A 24,619-nucleotide genomic window follows, 5' to 3' on the forward strand; every position below is an offset into this window, starting at 1 on the left:
GTGTGTGTGTGTGTGTGTGTGTGTGTGTGTGTGTGGAGGCATGTCTGCATGTGGTCACTGATGTGTGCAGACAGCAGACGTGCTCTTCTTGTCTGGCTGACGTGGTTGGAAGCCAATGTCGACCACACGGCAGAGCTGCAGCTAAAAGCTACAAAACAACGTGTAGAATGAAGAAAAACAATCAAAAGTCCTGCATTATTTACCATGTAAAAGACAGTCAACAGTTGTGTGTTTTGAGGATTTGTTATTTTAGCGGCCAAGTCATCTTTTGACATTTACTGAGTCTGAATTGTGTGTACCAACAAGTCATAGAGCCATCAAAACAATGTTTTGATGCATCAAGTGTATGTCTTCATAATAATTATAAAACACAACAGTGTAATTTAGGGCTGCAACTGATTGTCACTTTCATCATCAATTATTTACTATTCCATTAATAGTTAAGTCTAAAAATTTGCAAAAAGAAAGAATTTCCAAAAGCACCCAAGTTGACATATCCAAAGCGATTGCTTTGTCTCACCATTAGACCAAAACTCAATACCTGTATTTATTTTTTTTTTATTTTTTTTTTGAAGACTAAGAAAACTGGTACTTATTTACATTTGAGAAACAGGAAGCAGTGAATTTCTGTCATTTTTGCCTACATTTCTTGTCTAAACTGTCAAAAAAGCTGCCAATATATTTTGTTTTAATTGATTAATTCACAAATTAATTAGGAAACTACTAGAACTGTTGGGTCCTTGTAAATTCTGGAGTGTGGTCTATCTGTAAAGTGTCTTGAGATAACTCTTGTTATGAATTGATACTATAAATAAAATTGAATTAAAATTGAATTGAATTGAAATTGTTGCTGCTCTAGTGTCAATTCTGAGCTTTTGGTTAACAGAGAGAGAGAGAGCGAGAGAGAGCGAGAGAGAGAGAGAGAGAGACAAAAGGAAATGTGAAGAAAAGAAAAGTGAGAGGTATGGATAAAAAAGGCTACCCCTACACAATTGCATAACTGTGACCTATAATACCCCACAACCAAGATGCAGAACACAAGTGGGATGGAAACTGTTTGAGTGTGTGTGACTGTGCGCACACACAAACACACACACACACACACACACACACACACACACACACACACACACACACACACACACACACACACACACACACACACACACACATCTGTGGGTGTGTAAATCTGCATCGATGTGCAAGATGACACACTGTATTTCAAACGTGTAAAATAGAGCAGTGGAGGTGTGTGTGAATGTGCCTGTGTGCAACACATCAAGTACACACCTGCAAGATATAGATGTATTGGTTTCCGTCCTTTTGCAAACGGTGCTTCATAGAATGCATTGATAGCACATTGTGTTTGCTGCGCTGCTCGCCCACAAACCCGCAATGACAATCTCATGGCTAAGTTGTCAACATCAATGCATCAGAGGGATTGTTCATCATATTGTTTTATGATCAAGATGGATTACTCTTCATCAGAAGCTCCCAGAGCTTTAGGATTTCAGATATGAAATCGCGTCGATGCATCTGATGGAATAGTGGGGCTGAGAGATTCTAGATTGAGATCGCCGTGCCTTATTGAATTTCTCAGGGGTGGATCAAATTACTTTTTTTTTTTTTGCCAATGCACTAAAAGAGCTGTAGGCTCTTGTCTTCTCACTTCTCGGTTTGTGTTGTTTGTCTTGTCAGAACAGAAAAGTATTCTCACTGGAAAAACATTTATACCTCTACAGGGGCCTAAAGCACCTAAGCAACATCCCGAAAGCCAGTCTGCTCATCTGTTTTGAATTCCTGAAAAAAACATTTGGACTTCCCCTCCCATCCTTTCACTTCTCCTTCACTTCTGAGCACATTTAGTCACTGCAGCATGGAGAAAAGGAGAGCAAATTGGGCCTTAAATCTAAACATGTGACATCAGAGACATAATGGCAGTGCAGACAGGCCCCGGACCACCCAAAAGCATTGTGGCTTCCCTCTAACTGAATGTGGACTGAATTAGATGCTGCCTCAAACCGTTACCCCAGAGCTTTTATTAACCACACTAGAACCAAATGCATCTGTGGCCTGTTTTGACTTCTTCTTTTGACTCTATCAAGCCCGTGTTTCTAATATTAAGGAAGTTGTGTGTTCAAACTTAAGGTCTTTAGGGAGGTCTTAAAAGTGGAGGGTGAGTAACACGTGTGTATTTAGATGCAGAGAGTGGAAGTCTGAGTGTGTATGCGAGACATTCAGAGTTTGTCTGTTTGGGGTGGAGTAGTGTGACACGTTGCCTACAGTATTACCACATGGAGACAGTTCTGCACAGACACAACTTACTATTACCGAAGTGTGTGTGCATAGGTGATGCCAGTTTTAGCACAAATGTGTCTAATCTGTGTGTGTTATTGAAAAAACAACGCTAAGTAACAGATACACACACCAACGCACCAATTGTGAAGGTAAGGGAGGTAAGCCGTCTCGGCCTCCATGTCTCAATCACATACACACACACACACACACACACACAATTTTAATCTGCTTTACTTTTGTGATCACATTTGCATGTAATTATTCGCAGTACAAATGTTTATTTACAAACATGCACAGCACATGTAGACAAATATTAATAGGATAAATATATACTCATGGGTATGTGCTTTTATGGGCAAGAGCATGCGCACACACACACACACACACACACACACACACACACACACACACAAACAAACACATCCCACGCAAACACACACACTTGCTAGCTGTAGCGGAAAATTAGCGGGCTCCCATGCACGCCTGTATGGTTATGGGAGGCATGGAGAGAGGGAATGGGCTATTTGTGGTGTCCTGCTGACTGGACCAAAAGAGAGCAGACCAAAGCTGCTGCGGTGAGGCTTGAAAGTGGAAAGGAGCGGGGGGGTGTCATTAGACTCAAGGCCAGAGACCTCCATTTACTGTCTATTCTGTCTCCCTCTGGTTGGCTGTAGAGCCACACAGCAGGTAGTATCTGTGCAGGAGGACACACTCAGCTCAGGAGCGGTTCTTCACCTCAGATCACAGAGGTGAAGGCCAGAAGTGGTAAAAACCATTTACTAGCAGTGAGGCGTCCTTTCTTTTTTGGAAGGTTTTATTTTAAACGTAACAGCAATGTTTCCTGAATAACTTAATAACACTATAGGGCTGTGTAATATAGCATCTGTGTAATATAGCATCTGTGTAATATGGCATCTGTGTAAAATTCAACGTTGTGACATTCTAATGAGAGGGAATGTACACTATATTGGTGTACTGTAGGGTATCATGCAGTATTCTTGGTGTGTATGTGTTGTGTATATGGATCTGTGTGTGTGTGTGTGTTATTGAATGTTAATGTTGTCAAAGGAGAACACAGGACATGTTGCTTATAGAGCAGACATAAACAGTATGCTGTAGCAGAACAAAAATGCTATCTAATTTCAGTTGGACTTTTTTGAGATTTCACATAATTCCTGTCTGGTTGGTATGGTAAATAGCTCTAAATACTACAATACCCATAATCCGCAGCAACCATTGCCATGTCAATGGTGCCAGCCCGAAGCATCAGTTGCAGCTGTAGCAACTCTCCTCAAAAAACAATTTTATTTCTCCTTTGATTTTTGATTATGACGGACTACATAATTAGAGATGATAGTTAGTCTGCTATGATCCAGCCAGGTATTAGACACATAAGGATCCCTCCGATCCTGATTAGACGGAATATGATTTGGACCCAGCCTAATTTGGGTTCTCCGGGACACTAGGAGCACTAGGGCCTCTGATGTGAGCAGATGCCAAGCCATAATGGCATCGGCGTCTCTGTAGAGAACGCATGTTTTGATTATTTAGGAGACATTGTTGCACACTTACATTATTCATAACCAACTTTTAGTCTCTCAGTATACAACAATTTGTTTTCGCTGCTTTTTGTCCTGAAGGCTCTCCTCGAATAACAAATGAGCAGCAACAACAGAGTTTGCGTCTGCAGTATTGTTTTAATAGCTGTGGTCGCTGCAACTGTTGTGCTGCTTGGCCTGCTTTTATGAGCAGCCATAAAATAACAGTGAGGAGATGGCCTGGATGCTTTCCATGTATTACAATCAGAATTTATAAATTGCCCCATTACCCACCTTTCCACTGGTTACTCTTGGAACATTAGCAATTATTTTCACATGGGTCATTCTCATAAAACCAATAATCTAGTGATTTAAAGCCTTGGTGGAGGAGATGGGCTGGCAAGAGGCCTTTGTCTCTTAGACATCGATTTCGGGCTCCTATTAGAATGGCTTTGCAGCGACAAATTGCTTCTGGGTTTGTCTAAGGAGAGAGATTGAGGGAGACAGGGAGATTGACATTGAGAAAACGGAGAAGGAGATCATCCCGGTACAAGTGTGGGCATCTGGTTAGGTTAAGTAAAGTTATAAAAGCATGTCTTATGTGCATTTCAGTCTATTTGTGTATCAAATTACCACTTTCTGTTTGGATTTAGTTTCACTTTTGTATGTGCATTTGGTGTAAGCGTGTGCACGTAGGTCTGAAACGCTGTCAGTGTGTGCTTATGGTGATGGATGGCTGCAGGAGGGAGGTGGGAGGTGAGAGAGGTCTCTGCTGCATGGCAAAACTCCTGATGACCGCCCACCCACCCATCATCCCATTACTACTCCCCCTGGGAGAAAAGGACAGACAGAGCTAGGGAAGACAGAAGGATGAGAGAAATAATAAATAAAGTGATTCAGGCCTGAGAAAGAAAATGATGGAGAGATAGGAGGAATTGGCATGGAAAGGCAAGGGGGGGGGGGGGTAAGAGGAACAAGTGATGAGGGAAGAGATGAGGAAAAGGCAGGAATGCCAGAGAAACAGAGATTTTAAGGAGAGAATCTACACATTAAAATGGGAGTACAGATGGAGTATGAGTAAAAAGATGGATGGAGGCTGTGATGGCAGATAAATATTAATAGCAAAACAAACCTCAGGTATAAAAAAAGTCTTCATGTTGCAGGTAAAATGTCCTCTGCCAATGTTACATTATTATATAGTATACTACTCGATTGTTATTATTAATGCATAATAATGTAAGCAGCACCGATATAACTAATTCTGCCTATTTCCTTTACTTTTGGGTGGTTTCACCAATGCATCCTCTTTAATGTGATCATTATAGCTTTGTAAAATCATAATCTGCAAAATATGTAGATGCATGTAGATGTACAAAGAATAATTCCTTCTGAAACAAACTGTAGAGGAGTAAAGGTGTAAAGTAGAATCACCCTTGAATACTCAAGTAAAATTACAATACAATAAAATTTTAATTTAAGTACAGTACTTACAGTACCACCTTTGCAAGGAGGAAAGAAATGGAAAAAGGAGAGAGAAAAAGATGTGTGTGCACGCATGCGTCAAGGCTTGGACAGGCTTCTGTGACTTCCATGACCCACCAGAACTCCTTAGCGTACTCATTTACACTGAGTGACAGCACTGTGTGACATCCAGGGTACTTGGGAGGCAGTACAGTACTTGCTCTCTCGCACACACACACACACACACACGCACACACACACACGCTCACCCTACATTCAGAGGTCCTTCTTGACAGGTTACAACCACTTCCTGCTACTTGCATGTATTTTACATGTATGTATGTACATGTATTTGTATGTCTTTTACATGTAAATAATACAACACTTCATCTTTATATTCATGCAGACTTTTAGTTACATCAGGTCTTCACTTGGTGTCGTTTAAGTTAACGTTTGAACCCAAGGTGGGCTGCTGATGTTTGAGCTCAGAAGTCTTCTGTACGGGCTCTTGTTTTTATATAGCGAGGGAAGCAGTTGCGTGATGCATCATGAACGGTCCTTGAACTACAGCATAACCCAAAACTGCCACTCACTACAGCCTGGAGGGAGTTGAGTCTTTTTCTGGTCCATGAAAAACACAGGACCATCTCCTGCTAGTGGTTATTTAAAGATAATTTGTCTATTTTTGAAACCTGGGGTCTGTCTGAACAAGGGGGAAGTCTCTTAGCTGTGGGTATTAACAATCTTGGGACTTTATTTTTTTTTCTTAATTTGCCTTTAATGTGGGGACCATGCACAAACCATATACAGAGAAACACATGTTCACTTAAACACGCAATGCAAAGGCACAAATGCATGTGCATTAAAGAGAGATTAAGAAACACACTAGTAAACACATACACACATAAGCAAACAGTTATATTGTTTAAACACACACAAACACACACACACACATTCCCATGCACACAGTGTGGTCCAGCCCTTGGCTCCCAAGTCTGTAATGAAGCCTCAGTGAAGGTCTACCAAGGAGGCTGGAGCAGTCCGCCAAGTCGGCCTGCGGTCTCATTCAGACAACCACCTCGCCCTCGCCAGCTACCCAGGCCTCAGTGTTCAGTCACTGGGTGGGATGGCCAGGACATCTAATCCGGCAAAGTGGAGGGCGGAGGTTTGAGGAAGACTCCTCTAGATGTGGTCAGTGTGGGACACCAACAAGGACCGTCACTTATTTGGTGCCACAAAAGGGCAAAGCCGGCCTTTCCTGTTCTTTACCCTGGTTTTCTGGCTTGCTGATGAGTGGAGCTCACCACAGACAAGACACTGTGAAATCCAAAAGTCCACGAAGGAAACTCTACAAATCCTGTGTTTACCCTTCACATACCAGAACAACAAACACTAGGAGAATGTTTCAAAGTAGAGCTCAGACTATTAACAGATGTGGATTCCTCTCACTTTCCACTGCCGTGCCACGCATCTTCACAAATACACAAACACACACATACAGAGACTTGCTGTACCACTTTGGCTTCCTCTACACACAATACACCGACCACAATGACCTGACGGGGCCTACACCACGCGGGAGTATATATTTACTCCACAGCAATTTACGCTTGGGCTTTGACAGCTCATCGTCTATGCCACTGTGGCATTACAGGGGCACCACTCCCTGTCTGTCTGTCTGTCTGTCCATCTGTTTGTTCTCCTCGTCACAAAATGGCAAGCATTGCAAACAAGTGACTGAGCGATGATCCTGGATCATAGCCAGAAACGTAGTTGCAGGTGTTTTGATGGTACAGTGATGTGGTTGAGATGTTTTTTGTATGGCTTTGTATGCCAAGGCTTATGTGGGTATTTGTCCCACTGACATGTCTTTGACTTCCTTCATTAGGCAAAAAACTAGTAAATCACTTGTCTGTATCAAAAGCCTTTAACAGCACAATTGGCTCTAATGGTCAGTTTAAGTTCATATTAAATATGCTGCTCTCATGTTAATGAACATTTTAGCTACATGACTCTATGGATGGCATTGTATCAATCTTTCATGTGTTTGCTTGGTCGGTGAACCACTTTCATCAACACTGAATTATGAATATGAAATTAATTACCATTAAATTGTATACAGACATGCATTGTTCCCAGAGGATAAATCCAACTGACTTTGGGGATTTCCTGACTTTTTCTCTGGCGCCAACATGAGGTTACCTTTTTGGGTATTTAGTGAAATATCTCAATGACAATTGGATAAATTTCCTATTGAAGTGTGTTCGCACATTCACGTTCCCCTCGGAATGAAGGGATTGACATCTAGCGCCATCATCAGGTAAAAACGTTGATTTGTCCAATACTTTGCTTTCTGATAAAATACCTGCAAGGTGAATGACCTTTCCATCAGCCTCAGCTGTACTTGTGTTAGCATGCTAACACCCTAAACTAAAATGGTGAACATGGTAAATGGTAAATGCTAAACATCATCATGTTAGCATTATTACCATGAGCATGTGTTTGCATGCTGATGTTAGCATTTAGCTCAAAGCACCGCTGTGCTCAAGCACAACTTCTCACGGCCGCAATCATGGCTGTAGGCTCTTGTTTTTATCTTTTGCGCTTCTCTTGTTGTGTCCTTAAGGCTCCGACTCTGTTCGAAATCGGGAGTGATTTGGTGGTATGTGGCTGTCAACACGTTTTGTCTAAGAAACATTTACTTTTCTTTCCCCCGATTCTTTTGTGAACTGAAATTCGTCATCCGTGCTGCTAGATTGTAGGTTGATTTAACAACAGCATTGAACATGTCGGGATGTCTTATTGAAATAATTATCCTGTCTTAACCTTTTAATCTCACTAAATTCCCCTGCCTCGCCATATGAGACTCCCTTGGCCTGGCTCAAAATTGTCAGTTACGCCTGTCACATGGAAAATGGTAACCAAGCCAATTTCCTCTCTCCTTTTCTTTCTTCTCTTGAATCGCTTTGTCTTTCTTTCTGCCCCTCTTTTCTTTCTCTCACTGCTGAAGCCGATAGCTGAAATGGCGTGGAGGGCTGTTGCTTTTGTGTGAGTATAATTGCACATTTCATAATGACGCAAAGCAGACACAGACACAGATAAAGAGAGACAGATGAAGGGGAGCGATCATGTCCCCAGAGTACCCTGTATTTCCAGCTTAATTGATGACAACCACAAGTGAAGTTTGGAACCTCTGAGCTCGATCCTGTCAACATTTCAAGGAAGCGAGACGGCATGGCCTCACTCGTATTGAGATGATGTTAAAGTATAAGTTATGTTTGGTCCAAATCCCTGCAGCGGTGTGGCAAGCCTGTTTTATGCACGTAGCAATCTGCAGGAGGCTAATTTAAAGACGCCTGTTTCCCATAGTAAACAAAGCATTTACAGCTTGTGTGGTAAAATTCAACAAATGTGCAATGTAGTTGGTCTCAGTGCCAGTGATAATGCGTAAGATTTAAAGGTGATGCATGGAGTTATAAACAAGCAGCAGGTCTTTTATATGTCCAGAAGACGAGGGTAAACTCAAAAGCAACAGCAAGTGCTCCCAGCTAGGAATTAAAAAGGGAGGGGGAAAAAAATGTGTCTCCTTTGACTGCATGTTGCTTAATTCTCTCTCTGGGCTCTGGCAAGCCAAGGCTGATGTTAAGTGGCTTCTTGAGTTTATCCAGGGAGGTCAGAGGGAAAATAAAAACATCACGCGAGAGCTACAATTACAGCCCTCGAACATGACAAGCGTCTGTTTTTGTGCTTTTGACTGAGGGCCCACTTTTAATGGTCGGTTCTGGCTGCAAGATAAACAAACAGTCATAGGGTTAGCATAACCCCCGTCTACAAGCGCTAGCCAGCCCCAGCCAGCGAGACAGCCAGAGAAGCTAAACTCTGCCGCAGCGCTAGGCAGCAACAGCAGAAGCAGCAGTGGTTTTGGCGGCAGGGTAAATTACAGCACAGAGCAAAGCTGTGGTTTGTACACAGCATACTCAAACACTCACTCTCTTTTCCTTTCACTCTTCCACTCTCACACACGCTGAGGCTACTTTGGACTCCTTTCTGAAGATTTGATAAAACTGTTCAGGTTAGACACATAAACGCACACACATGCAGTCACTTGGGTGGGCCCTTCCCACAGGTGTCTCTGAAAGCAAGACCAGCAATCAACATCGCCTCTGGCAACACGTCCAACCTACAAACCTACTGACCTCACCAAGAGACCAGTAACCTCTTAAATTATTGGTTCCATATCCTGTGAGACAATCCAAGCTAATGGGATCTCATTAAACGGAGCATAGAAAGAATCAGGTGATATTTACGTGTTGCATCATCATGTATTCCCATCCATTTGGGCCTGAGGGGCTAATCAGAGATCAGTTTAGCTAGATTTTCTCTTAGACTGACACCCTGTTTGGAATTATAAGATAAACCATGATGATTGTAGGGTTACAGCAGTTGTGTCATAATGGCACAAGGTCTGTCTGATCACATATTGTGAATAATAGACTGATGCACCCAGTGGTTATGGTCTGCTGCACTTTTTACTGTTGTTAATGTGCACATTACACCAACACTAATTGTGAGAACATACGTTGGCATTAAACCACCACCCCCGAAAAACATCGGCTTAAACTTTACAACATATGTTGCAGTCTGGGTGCAGCCCGTCTAGCAGCCGATGCAGACAGAGAGCAGTGAGTACTCGGCAGTTCGCTAACTCATTGATTTCTCTACCAATATTTACATATCAATACATACCATATACATATCGCTGTAACAGTGATATGTAGTGGCTGTGTAGTTCTTCTCTTTAGGTAACCAGGACAAACTGTCGATAAATCATTTCTGAAAAATAAAGCAGTAGATATCAGATATCATCTAAAGTGATCCTCTCTGTCTGTTTAGCTAAGTGTTACCTTAGCTCATGTTAGCTCATTAGCTAACATTACAACTTCACAGACTGACAGGGCAAGCAACTACTGTGCTCTGAATCCTCTGAAAATCCATTTTAAATTGATTACAATAATAAAGTATTATGGTCACGAATATAACTAAGAGATTCCAACTATTTTTTATTATCAGCTAGCGTAAGCTGTCAGTCAAACTGCTATCCGGCTACAGCTTAGGGGGCTTGATGTGTTATGTGCATAGCAGGCTAACACAAAATTGTTCATCAACAAACAGAAACCCTAAATATGTCTTTTTGAACAGCAAAAATATGCTGTCCATACTATCTTTCAAGTTTCAAAACTATACCGAGTAGCGTTTCTCTCTTTCTCAAACAAACCATCCTACCCCGCCAGTTCGTGAAATGGTCACGTTATTTTGATTTATTGATTCGTGTACACGTCACAATTTTTTAACAAGACCATTTCACGAACTGCCATGACACTGGGCTGCTCTGGGGGACGCAACAACGGTGAAATGAAACACCAGTACACCACACATGGGACGGTGACAACAACTCGCACCGGGACACGATCCACGGTCTCTGGGGGACTCAACAACGGGGAAATGAAACACCACACATGGGACGGTAGGCTTCCCATCGAAACACATTACTTTAAAATTATCCACACATGAAAATAATGACATTAACGTGATCTGTACACAAATCAGAAGATTAAATAATGTGACTATTTCATGAACTGCCTTGAGACTGGGCTGAACCATCTTTGGCAGAGCTTACCAACAACAGAGTGCATTGTGATTAATATTTTTCAATTTCTGCCAACAGATTAACTTTCTAGAAATGTGAAGCCTGCAATGGTACATTTCATATTTAAAGGGAGTCATTTTTGTAATGGTGTGCTCTGGTCAACCCTGTTTAATATTCTGTATGTATCCATATAATTTTTTTTTTCTTTACTATGTTGTATGGTAGCAGTGCCACGCCAGACTTGGTGTACATACATACTATGTACATAGAACTCTTATATGTGTAAAGATAGTGAAAGGAAACACTGCAGTTTGAGCTTTTTCTTCTCTGTGCCTCATTGACTTTGAATGCGTAAACAAACTCGTCTTTGAACACATTTGCTTGTTCTTTGTCATGTGTTCACACCTGCTGCTGAGTTCCTGTAACAGATGCATCTATATTTTAGGGTCAATGTGCCGACTTGTGCACTGTGTTGTTAGCATACAGCCACATATTCACACGACACAATTAACAATGTATTCACACATTATTATGTACGTGTACACAAAGGAAAAACACAGACATACACAAATACACACTGGCAGAAACACACCCATACACCCACACACCTGCTACTCGTCCTACTCCACAGCCCCTTGTGTTAATGGATGGGAGTCTAATTACTACTCTCACACTGGGACTATTTTCTCCACACTTGTCTCCCAGGACATGTGTGCATGTTAGTGTGTGTGCATGTGTGAGTGTGTTCGGGAGTTGTGGGGTTAGCTACTGTCAGCACAGAGCTCACTCACACTGCTCATTAGCAGACTTTCTCTCTTTTCCTCTCCTTTTTGCTTACTGCACGACACGTTCGCACAGAAACACACTCGGCTTCATATAAAACACTGTTAAACACGGCGCGGTGTTCAGATGATCATCAAAACAGGTAGTAGCACCATAGTTTTGCATTTACATTATATTCTAAGATGGTTTCTTTTCTCTCTCTCTGACTGCCTTTTTCTCTCACAGCGATAGCTTGAGAAAGCGATGATTGGTGCGCCTTGAGCAAGACACAAAACCAGACATTCACTTCCCCATTCAACCATCACAGTTCTGGTTAAAAATAACGACAAGGAACTGTAAGCCAATGACTCCTTCTCTCACAGTACTAATGCACATATCTGCATGCACAATCACACACACACACAGAGGCACGCACGCAAACACAGTGCTGGTGGTGGCTGAGGTATTCCGAGTCTGTGTTTTGACACGGCCTCGTCTGTGACGCAGTCTGTGTTGTACCATAAACTGTCTCTGTACTGGAGTGACCTCCCCCACCACTTCCTCTGTTGTCTGTGTGTGTTTCTTCTCCCCTGTGGCTTTCAGACTCGAGGTCTAAGTGGAGCACAGAGGAGCAGACAGGTCTTCAGAGGAAAGATTGCTGTTGAGAAACGTCTGCAGCTCACAAACAAAGGCCACCTGGCTCCTAGCAGCAGGACGGAAATGTGCTCTCCTTGGTGCTACAGTGTGCTAATAACAGGGCCCACACTCTTGAGGCCTAATTAGCCCTTCAACTAATGTGGTGCTAATCATTCATAAATGCTGAATAGACTTTGATGTTTATTTTTTTCCAGTAATTGAGTCTGTTCTCAATTGTCTGACCTGTGTTGTTTTCCATCTGGAATATAGCATGGTAGAGGATAGATTGGACATTTGTGTAGTTTATTGCTACTCTGATGTGTGTCCTGTGTGTTCTTAATGTGGTATTAATGGTGAGCTTATGTTGTTGTGGTAATGGCAAACTTGACTGTGAATGCCCCAGTTAAATATGTTTGTTTGTGAGATTGAAATTCAAGACAAAAGCCACAGCCCTAAATCTCACCTTTTGCCGTATACTGACTTAGACCAGTGTCTGTTTTTAATGATCTGATAATTTTCTGTTAATTCATCTTTTGAACTTTACTTCAAATGTATTTCATCCTCCTCTGTCATTGATTTTTCAACTCTTTAGCTGTTGGCCCAATCAGTTATATTTCTGGCCCGAAAAATAAAAAGTAATGAATGTACACAATAGAAATGTGGAAATTGATTGAATTCTAAACGATAATTCTGATTTCCTGCTCCATTTGGAAAAAAATGGAAATAAATCTTTACCAGCATTGCAGATGAGTTAGTGGTTGAATGGTGTAAAGCTACAGTATTGATACCTTCCGTACGGCGCATGTTTTGAGGATTTGTTACCGCTGTGCAAATGTTGTCTTCAAACCTTAGTGAGCATGAAGATGGCTTTGCTAGATTTGTGTTTGGCTCAAACACAAAGAGCCCCAGCTGACCAATCCCAGCTGTTGCATTTCTCATGTGGTATCACCTTTGCCGCTGTAGCCCCACCATGTTGGTACATTTTTGAGGAAGTGAACGTCAGCTACAAAATACTATCTTCATGCTCCTATCTATAAATCCAACTTTAGTCCTAGTACTGATAATCTATCCATTGATTTAATGATGATAGCAGCTTCTATGGATGGTGGAGTGGAGGTTTGGTGGTTGGATGACACTGTTGATTACATTTTTATGACTGTGGCTTTAAATGCTTCATATTCATATCTTCACTGTATTACACTTTCTTTTCTATTCGCTGTATTGTTGGCAGGGCTGTGGCTGTTAAAGCACCACATCATTCTCTTAAGTATCCATCAAGTGAACACCAGCTGCCAAAGTCACAACCTCTGGATACAAATGTTGCACAAAGCAACAGTGTATGGGCTGCAGATTAAGGATGAAAAACAGGAATTGAGTCTTTCAGGCGGCCATGCAAGCGGAGTATGGATTTATCTCTCTGGCTGACCTCATTGGCTGCTCGCTGTTGACCGGCGATGCAGAAGGAGGGGCAGATGGAGGGTGGGCAGAGACCAGCACCCGAGTGGACCCCAAGGCCGCTCGATTGCTCAGTCAAGTCGAAAATGTGTTCTCAGATCTTTGCCTGACATGCTGTCCTGTGGGGTTAGGCCTCTGGTGTGTTTGGTTGTGCGTGTGTACATCAGGGAGGAGAGGAAGTACCGTTTGGCAGAAATTCACACTGATCAGCCTTGACTTGTGTGTGTGTGTGTGTGTGTGTGTGTGTGTGTGTGTGTGTGTGTGTGTGTGTGTGTGTGTGTGTGTGTGTGTGTGTGTGGTTTAAAGGGAACGGAGGTATGTTTGCATGAAGTAAGGCAATGTGATTTATGCCAGTTTTGTGAGCATCATATGTCATCTGTTTGGAGGTGATGTGTTTGTTCATGTTATAGGAACATTACTGGTTACACATCAAAGTGTGTGAAGCATTAAACGTGTATTCGATATGCACGTGGTGTGACGTGTATGTTTGCTTGCTAGTTTAACCACACCAAGTGCACTTCAGACGGCAATTACTGAAATAGAAGCCTGTCTGACAGTATGTAAAAAAAGAGTGTGTCTGAATTTGTGTATTTGAAAAATATTCAGGTATAGGTGTGTATATGTGTGTTTCATGTTGTATTGGAGGCAGTGAATCCATAATGCCTCCTTGGGCCTGTTTCCAACTGGAACACTTTGTCAGATTGAGCGACCTTCGGCTGACAGGCCGAGGAGTTCACTGTACCGTGTTTGTCTGTGCATGCAGCACAGTCTGTGATTGTATGGTCATGCATGCGTGCAATTGTATGTATTAATATGGGTGAATGCACGCATGTGTGACTGCGTCTGTACGTGTGTGTGTCACACATCCATTGTGTGCGTGTGTTTGCAAATCTCCCAGTGTAGCAATCCATCTTGACAGTCTGTGTAGCCCCATCACATCACTGTCACGCCACTATCTCACTCGGACGAGTGATGGAAGGAGTCCAGAGGGAGAGAGAGAGAGAGAGAGAGAGAGTGAATGACAAAGAAAACGACAGATCACATCGGACTCATCAGGAAAAAGTGCTGTGACACACACTCTTCTGCACGGAGAGTGGAGGGCTGAGCAAAACAAAACAAACAGAGTCAACTTCCCTCTGATCCATGGATATTGGCCTGATTGGAAGTCTCCTCTCATTTGGTTTCCTCAGAGGTAAACAGCTTGCAGCTTGAATTTCCACGCTTTTCAATGCTGACACAAGATTTACTTGGGCATGGAAAGGATGACAGCCTCCCTTTTTTCTGCAGTCAAAAAACAAATATTAGAGACCACAGTCTTTATGTCCTCCAAGGAAAGAGTATATGAAATGCTGCAGCTCCTTTATGTTACATTTGGTATGACGAGGAAACTGCTTAAGCAATATTGCGATTGTTATTTTTACTTAGTTCTGCTGACTGGAGAGTTAGCTTCAGGCTAAGGATATATATATATATATATATATATATATATATATATATATATATATATATTATATTATTATATATTGTTATTGTGAGACAGCTATACTAGGGGTGGGGGAAATCGATTCTTAGATGCATCACAATTCTCTCTAGAACGATTAGATGCTCAATTCTGATACGTTAATAATCGATTTTTATTTAAAAGTTACTGTCTGCAGACATGTACAAATCAGAAAGAAGAATAACTGAAAGAGGATGGGATAATGGACAACAACTTACAGTTTAGGCAAGAGTGCAGAAAAAAACACAAAAATGACCAAAATGAAGGAAAAAAAATAGTTTTGTATATATATATAGGCTAATATACACATATACATAGGCTAATATATATATATATATATATACTTATATATATATATTATATATATATATATATATATATATATATATATATATATATATATATATATATATACATACACACATGATCTAATAAGACATGCATAAAATGATTTGGCAGAACACATCTACTTTATCACATTACATCTGACCACCTCATGTTTCGTGTTCTAAGAAGCCGATTCTATTAGAAGATTGTGGTAACCAGGTCATTAAGTCCATGGGCTCTGATGTTCAGTGACCTTCCTTAAACTAGTCCTCTTTAAGACCATTTGTCCATTGCCTGTTCATGTGCAACTGTATACCTCTTTGGCTCTGTTGGTTTTCACACTGAACCAAACCACACCCGCATAATGCTGCTCCAGTGATTTTAGATAGCACGCTGTCATACTGGAAGCAAAAGACGCCTGAAGTGTGTCTAGTGTGTAGTCTAGTGTGTGTCCCTGTTGTCCCACCATGCCAGCTGTCCCTTTTACACATACATTGTATGTTCAGATACTTCATACGCTGCCAGCTTAACGGCGTAGAAACTCTGTCCCCCCATTCTGTGTTCATAGCAGCGCAGCATTGCTGCCTTGGACAGGCTGTGTGTGAAAGGGACTTTTGATGAACAATGAGTTGAGTGAGATGAGTGTATTCTTGTTCTAAACCAACATTTTGAATTGAACCCATAGGGAAAGTCGCTATCACACTATTATTTTGTGATCTGAAGTAAAACATCTGGAACCAGAACAATAAGAGACACTGTTATAAGGTGATTAATGAGTTATTTGGCCTGTTGGTACTGAGGGGGGGAAGGTAATAATAGTAGTGTACAGGTTCCTGACGTGCTATAGATGTATTGATGCTGAAAATCAAATGTATTCTGCTAAGCTGAGTGACTTGACCTCATTAAGCTTTCCTACTATTCAGTATGCAGACATGATGAATTTTGTCCCATATGTTGTTGTTTTTTCACGGCTATTGTGGAACTTTACATATGTATTTGTGTTGACATGTTTGTGCTTTTAATGTCCTCCAAATAAATTAATATCTGTGATACTTATTTATAATATCTTTGAGTAAAGTTGACAGCTAGAGACGATAAAGTGACAGACCATGAGATATCTTATTAGAGTAAATATCAACAACTGACCTTTAATGACTTAATGCCAGAGGAATCCAAATATAGTTAGCTCTTAAAGAATCCACTCATGCAAAACACACACAGAGAGCAGGCTGGCATTGAGCTGAATACTCAATTTGTGGCAGCGATGAAGCTTATGATATCCTGCTACTTTGTCATTTGTTAGAGATAGGCTTTAGCTATTTACAAGGAGTGAATAGCATGTCCTTTTGAAATGGCATGAAATTGGTCTCAGCATAATTCTTGAAGACTGTTCAGGAGTCATGGATAATTTCCTCCTAACAAGAGATGAATAAATATGAAACTGCAAAGTCCCAGTGTTGAAAGATTGTTTGCCAAATAGTCTGAAGTTATGGTAATTAAGAAGCATCTCAATGTTTATGTAAAGACTGCTTTTTGTGGTATTTCTGCTTCATTGGATAGTTAACATTTTAAAGAGCAACGATAAGAGATTGTGAGCAGGAGATGTTCTGTATGTTTGTATTTGTCACATCTTTCTGTCTTCATGTTTTATTGCTTTTTAGCCACATTAGCGGCTGGGATGAAGATGTTGGTTGGTTGACTGGTCGAAACTACAACAACCCAACGCCTGATATCCCATCAGCCTCAGCTGTTCTTTGTGTTGACTGCTGATAGGCAAATGCTAGCATACTATGCTTTACGCTTCAAATTAGGTTGGCAAACATGGTGAGCATCACACTTCTACGCTAAACATCAGCATGTTAGCATGCTGCCATTAGCATTTAGCTCTGCCATGATACAACTTCACAGAGCAGCGTGCATAAAAGAGGTCATTCAGAATTCAATTCAATCTTGGTCAGTTCAGGTTAAGTAGATACTGTACATATAGAGAATATAGAGAACGTGAAGCAGAGTACAAAGTGGAGGCATCCTTCATTGTATTCTAAATTTAAGCAGGATTCAGTCTGTGGTTTGGTGAAACATTTGTGCTATTTTTCCACTTTTGTGCATTGCCTTGTCATGTAGGAGCCTCCAGACAGCTGTGAAACTATGGTGACACCTGTGCAGATCTCATTAAGATGTCCAGCGGGGAAGGTGCTCACTCAGCCTTGGCAACAGGGCTAAGTACTGCAGCTCTCAAAGGGAACCAAATTATAGTAGTGGTGAGTACATCTGAAGGGAAGTTAGAAACCTGCACTGCTGCAGCACTCACAAGCCTAAAGCCTAAGTGTTTCTGCCATGCTGAGATTGTTTTCTCATCATTGCTTGAGACTTTGTGTCTCATCCATAAACTGCACAATCATTTGACGGAATCCAGCTGCACGCTAATATGAATTCCTTGTATTGTAGATTTAAGTTTATGTTTCCCAAATGTGATGTTTGGCTTGGCCCACTCAGCTTAGAGCCAGCAAATGTGATTTTAGTCCTCGTTTCAGAGTAATAATTTACAAAATTGCACAGGGTAAACTTTCATGACTTCATTTCCTCTCCTGGTGCGTTGTCACTCAGCTGTAAATGCAATCAGTTGCTTGTCCAATTATGTTCAAACCCAGCTTGTCAGTGCGGTTAACTGAAACAGTGAGAAGACTCATGGCTTGTTCAGCTGCTGCTTTTAATCAAACTATCTTCTGAATAATATCCAGATTGGGACTGCACTCCTTCATCCAATCCTTTTATGCGTTGGCTGCTCGGAGCGCGCAAAGAAAATCTCCTTCATGGCTTTTTCAACCTTTTCTCAAAATGTGGAGCACAGATGGTCAGCGTTGGCTGAGAACCAGGTTTGAAAGGTTCTTGAATTTTTTCAAGCATGACTCAGGATGGTCCTGAAGTTTAAGAGAAATGCGATAAGTTGAATCAATAAAAGAAAACGTGCGGGAAAATAGCGTTATGTCTTCTGAGTGAGTCTTCATATCCAGTAAATTAATCTTATTAGCCAGAACACTAAATGTAATTTTGTTTTGTTTCCAGCATTCTTTTCATCATAATTGCTTTTGTTTGTTTGGTGTGTGTGGCAGTGTCGTAGTGGGGTTGTTTCATAGAAATCTCATGGCACGAGCACGTAATTAAAGCATTTTAGGGAAAGTGTTATTTGAGATCTTCATCAGCATAGACAAGCACGAAAATTGCCATCGCACGCAGTGATTTATTAGTTTCATTAATTTATGTTGATTTGCTTAATCCCTCTCAGAGTGTGTCAGGCTCCGATCACATCAAGATGTTTACAGCCCTGGCACTCAGCAAAGAGAGTTGTTATAATACTCAAGTCAGATAATTAAACTGGAGTGCTGGATGTGTAATAGGGTTAAATTGGAGACAAAGACTGCAATCAATTTTTACCAGTTAGGAATTGGTAGAGAATGCGTCTTGTATGATATCCCATAACATGGTATCTTTTGACTTTTTGTTATGTGGGTCTGAGCAGAGACTTGACAAAAGTGGCCTCCTCCTACTCCGGTTGAATCCCACATTTATTATTGATAAAATGTATTGTGTGTTGAATGTATTTATCATATTTTAATCATTCTTTCCCCCTCCCCCCCATTTGTTTGCCCTTTCCACTCGTTTTTGCCAATATAGTGGTTGAAAACTAGATGCAGGCTGGTAAAGAAGCAGGATTATTTTTAACAAGGCTCCCTGTGTCAGTTGCCAAGCATTGAAGGGCTCGTATGTAAGTCTTGTGCCTGGAGGGACTTTTGGTTGTATCTTTGTGTGGCAATAACAAGTAGAGGAACATTGGAGAGGCCAAAGGGGGATTTTTTCCCCAGCAAGGTTGTGGAACTGACACTTAGAAATGTATCACAGGAGGGCCTCCAGAGACAGATAGCCTTTTGTTTTTTGCACTATAGGCAGATGTGGGATGAATCAGCATAGATATACTGCTGCTGTAACTACTCACGGGGGTGCCACCAGGAGTTGTTGGCCCCTTGACAACAGCTCAACAAAAGCTCTGACATAATGAATATCTGTGGTCCCTGGTACGTTCCAGCTCTCCTCTATAGCTCTGAGTTTCCTTAAACCTTTAAGGTTTCATCTGGCCAAAAGCATGCCTGAGTTCATATGAGACAATTGCATAGCAAAGGATATCTATAAAAGGTTAAAGGGAAAATATTTGTTCACATTGTCAGTCTCAAGTAGTGCTGCAACCAGTGATTATTTTCATTTTCATATCAATTACAGCACTTTGGGGGCAGTAGTGACTGTTTGTACATGTGATATATATGCAGTAAACTTTGACTTTAACTTTGAATTTAAATTGTTGGTTTATTGATTAATTATCTTCAGAAAGTAGTGGAAAGGCCCTGTCCCAATATATCCTGAGCCAAAAGGAATGGCTTTAAAATCATTGTTTAATCTCAACAAATGCCCAAAACGCAAAAAAGATTCAGTATACAGTATGTAAAGTGTACCATGTAAAACAAAGGAAGGCAGAACATCTTAAAATTTTAGAAACCTTGAAATCGTGTTTGTCAAAAAAAGTGTCTTTCATATAATCAAATAAACAGATTGAAACACACTCCTTCATTATGTCCTATGACTAATTGGGACATCTGCATTTGCACTCCTGATTCTCTTATTTGACAATAGTGGAACACTTAAGTTTGGAGGGATCACACACACACACACACACACACACACACACACACACACACACACACTGCTGATTGTCTTCTCACTCTGAGCCAGAACAGCGTCTTCAGCTCTATCCGCCTACTTCAGCTGGCTACTCACAGCATGATCGCAGTTCTTTAATCTCATTAACTGCTATCTTTGGGAGCACATCTAAATGACTTTAAGGCAGATGATGTGGTTGAGTGCAGGTTTAATTGTTGTCCAAGGCTATTGTAACTGCTATCTTACCACTTAAAACAGCTTGGCATTGAGGCTGAATCACCACTCTCCAACTGCCAGCTGTTTATTTAGTCCATGACCTTTGGTATGTGTGACCATATAAATATTAACGTGTTTTATGAGGGTCTTTATGAGCCACTTTTAGCCACACCATCTGCTTACCTCTTTGAATGGTAATCTCAGTCTGTCAGTAGACCCACCACTTTGGTCCAGTTTGAAATATTTCAACAACTGTTAAATGGATTTTGGTAATGCCCTGACTTTTCCTGTAGCTCCATCAGCAGGTTGACATTTTTTGCATTGTGTGAAATGTCTTGATAACTATTGGTTGCCATCACATTTGGTACAGAGGTTCATATTCCACTCTGGGTGAACTGTACAAAGCTTGATGATCCTTTTAATCCAGCTCCATCATCAGATCAAACTTAAAAAAAATTTAATACTTTGGTTTATGACCATAGCCCCACTGCAAATTGAATCACATTCGGCCCCAGATGAACTTTGTGTTTGGTGCTAGCATGCTATGCTAAACACGGTGAACTAATACGGTGAACATGATAAACAATACATACCAGCAAACCATCAGCATGCTAACACTGTCATTGCGAGCATGTTGCCATGCCCCCGTTAATATTGAGCAGAACGTACCGCTGTGCCGAAGTACAGGCTCACAGAGTCTGTATTTATAAAGACACTATATCCTTCTACAGTACTCATCTTCAGCACATTATAAAGACATCAGCTGCCAAAGCCACTTAAAAACAGCCCAACCCTGGACATGGTGTGTGTGGCTCTTTGAATGAGAGAACTGTCTGTTGTTTAAGAGGCACTTCAGTTAGTTTCTAAAACACATTTGTGAGTGCTGCTACAAAGAGCATGAACTAAAGTACATACTCCTGTAGGTGCTAAAGCTCCACATCGTGACCCCTGAGAGGCTGTTGATCACGTTTCGTAACAATCTCATCTTCTCAGGCCTGGAGGATGGAAAGGCTCAAGGAGTTGCTCCGTTGTTCTCTAACAACCACTTGAACCTCGCTACCAAGGAGACCCAGGTTCTCCCCAAATCCCAATTAATGAGAGAAAGGCTTACAGAGGGTGTTCTTGACTCTGGCTGTGACGGTTTCATTGTAATTTTGGCGAGGCCCCTCTGGCAACAATCTACTCTACTTGACAGCTCTGAGCTCCTGATTGAACTCAAAGCCCTCTTTTGCATATTCATGTAGTTACAACCGAATACAGTTTAGCGGAAGAACATATGCCCGCTAAGAGGATGTGTGCGGGCTATACAATTGTGTATTTGTAGGCAAGGAGCCATTATGTATCTTTTCAACATGCATCCACAATGAATAATTTAAATGAATGTGTTCATACAGATGACAATGGCATAAATGCAATATTTTGTTTATGTCAAATCTGATTAGTCCTCTGGAATATATCAGTGCTTTATAACCATGTTTTGTATTTGTCAAGTAAAGGGCTAATACTAAGACATAATCCACTTTAAAAATCAGGGTCTGCCATGTTAATAGGAGGACATTTGGTATCTTTGGTATCCATTCCTGTTAGAGCTATAAGGAAAGCTTATTTTTATCATTTAACTACTAAAGCCTACTAATATTCATTTGCTTTTGTTCTTATATTAAGTCCTTTAAACTATTATTTAATCACGACTGCAAATTAAAAATTACAATAAAACATTTTGATGTGAACTGAATTGCAATTCAACCACTCTAAATACGTAGATATATTCAATTATGTAAATCAAATACTCTCACAGATAGACTTGCAGATTTAGTTATGACACAACTATCACACTCTCTCTCTCTCATATCTTATTTAGGGTTATCTGCTGATACTGAGTACTTATCTGATATCGATGCTACCTTTTCCCCACATTTAAGAAACAGTTTACATCCCTGCGTAGAACTTATTGAAATCCTTTATATGTAAAGTAACATGAGGCCAGTGAATGCTGTGGCACTTAGAGCTGTGACTGAATGTATGTATCGGATTGGTACATCTCTATTGCTTATTCTATGTTAATTAACATTAACGCACTGTGACAAGTTAAAATATTTATTGAATGAGTTGAACAAATTGCCTGGAAATCCAGACCAAAATCCAAAAGGATCAAGGGTCTGGCATCAAGGAATGAAAGTCGCCCATCTTGAGGGGCGGCACCAAGCATGCATTTGAAAATCTTACTGAACGCAATTGGATAACACTACGACCAATCCCAACAACACACGGGGTGAAATACCCAGAGCCCCATACGCTTAGCTACTAGTGGAGCTAACTGGTAGATCAAACTATTGTCATCTGTTTAGCTCCCCTCTGGCCCGCCTGGATTAGATACACCGATGTGATTGGTGCAGCTCGGCTACAAGGGCATAGTTAATGAGCAGCGTTACTCAATGTCAGAGTGACTATGAGCAAATTCAAATTTTTGCTCTCGCGAGAATTTTGGATTTCCAGGGTACTGAGCTGATATCTTAACTAGAAATTCCTATTTCACCCATCAGCCATTTCAGTGTAGATTTGTAAATAAGAAACCTTTTTCCACTATGTATATATACATGCATTAGGATTTCCCTGAATAAATGGGTCTTGAGTCTTAAATTGACTACTTGTAAGACAGATGTGCTGATGTTGGCGGGGAACATGTTCCAAAGGGTGGGAGCCCTGTTGCAGAACGCTGTGACCAAGCTGTCGGCTGCTGAACGTGGGAAGTGAATGAGTAGTAATACTTCCTGTGTGAAGAGGGTTTAAGTAGGTTTATATGGAGTGCATAAATTAGTGGTTGTACTAGAGTCATGTTATGCTTTGGGAGACTGACTTCAATCAAGTCATACATTCACTGGGAGCCTATTGTAATGTCAATATGTATTCTAGTTCAACTCGATATTCAACTTCATTGTTGTAAACTTGGATGCTTCTCATTGGATATGTGAAGCTGGGATAAATGCAGTGCTGCTGGAATGTTGTAGTATGTATATATATATATATATATATATATATATACACATATATTACATAGTGGCAGATTGGCTTTCCCTTTGTGTCACATATTTATCTACAGAAGTTGACGGAAGTACAATTTAGTCAGGCAAATATATTTCATTATTGGATGCAGACGTGTCATTTAAAAAAAAATCTTTTGTTAGACTACCTAAATTGTTTTCTTTTTCTTACTTTCCTAAATATAAATAGTCAGAAAGATGTGAACAATCAGAGAGCAATTAATCAACAAATAATTTTGTTGCTATCTCTAAAAGCTGATGGTGCATTTTGAACACATTTAGCGTGTGTGAGCTTTTATCAAACCTTATGTTTGTGTTACTTATCCGTAGCTGATGGTGCACAAACTACTTTGCTGCCTTAGTATAGTTGAGTTTCACCCAGTAGACACACATGTAGTTTGCAGCTGCGGTTATGTCAGTCCTTCCAGAAAAATAATAAAATATTTTTTTTGTGATCCTCGATTATGCGGCATGCTTTCTTAAAAAATGTGATGGAATATGCGTGATATTTATGCAATGAAATTGCGGGAACTTGCAAAAATTGCAAATTGATGAAAAAGAGAAAAAAAGTGATTTCCCCAACACCCTGTTCTCACCAGGCTACTACCTTGATGTAAAGAGTAATTTCTTATAACTTCCTACGATAAGCAAGCATACTACATTACAGAAAGTGCTTGGAATATTAAATTCTCATCTTGTTTAATTTCAGACCTTAATAAACACATGGCTCAAACTTACAAAACATTGATGAGTCAAACAAGTTCTGTAGCTTTACAAAAGGAATATCCTACAACTTCTGTAAAATATATATATATATATGTATATATATATATATTGAATTTAATTGAAAAAAAAAATATATATATATATATATTTTCAATTCAATTCAATTCAATTTAATTTATAGTATCAATTCATAACAAGAGTTATCTCGAGACACTTTACAGATAGAGGAGGTCTAGACCACACTCCAAAATTTACCTGGACCCAACAGGTCTAGTGGTTTCCTCCAGAGCAAGCAACAGTG

At 40.6% G+C, this 24,619-nt stretch overlaps 1 long non-coding RNA gene across 1 annotated transcript in view; it reads left to right on the forward strand.

Moving 5' to 3' along the window:
* The first annotated feature begins 67 nt into the window (after positions 1–67).
* Positions 68–24,619, forward strand: part of LOC116705831 (uncharacterized) — a 25,117-nt gene continuing 565 nt past the window's right edge. The window contains exons 1-3 of the long non-coding RNA XR_004336066.1: positions 68–79; positions 2,157–2,160; positions 9,684–9,694. This is a non-coding gene — a long non-coding RNA (uncharacterized LOC116705831). The remainder of the gene's footprint in view (positions 80–2,156; positions 2,161–9,683; positions 9,695–24,619) is intronic.

This window comes from Etheostoma spectabile, chromosome 1, assembly GCF_008692095.1.
Source record: "Etheostoma spectabile isolate EspeVRDwgs_2016 chromosome 1, UIUC_Espe_1.0, whole genome shotgun sequence".
NCBI lineage: Eukaryota > Metazoa > Chordata > Actinopteri > Perciformes > Percidae > Etheostoma > Etheostoma spectabile.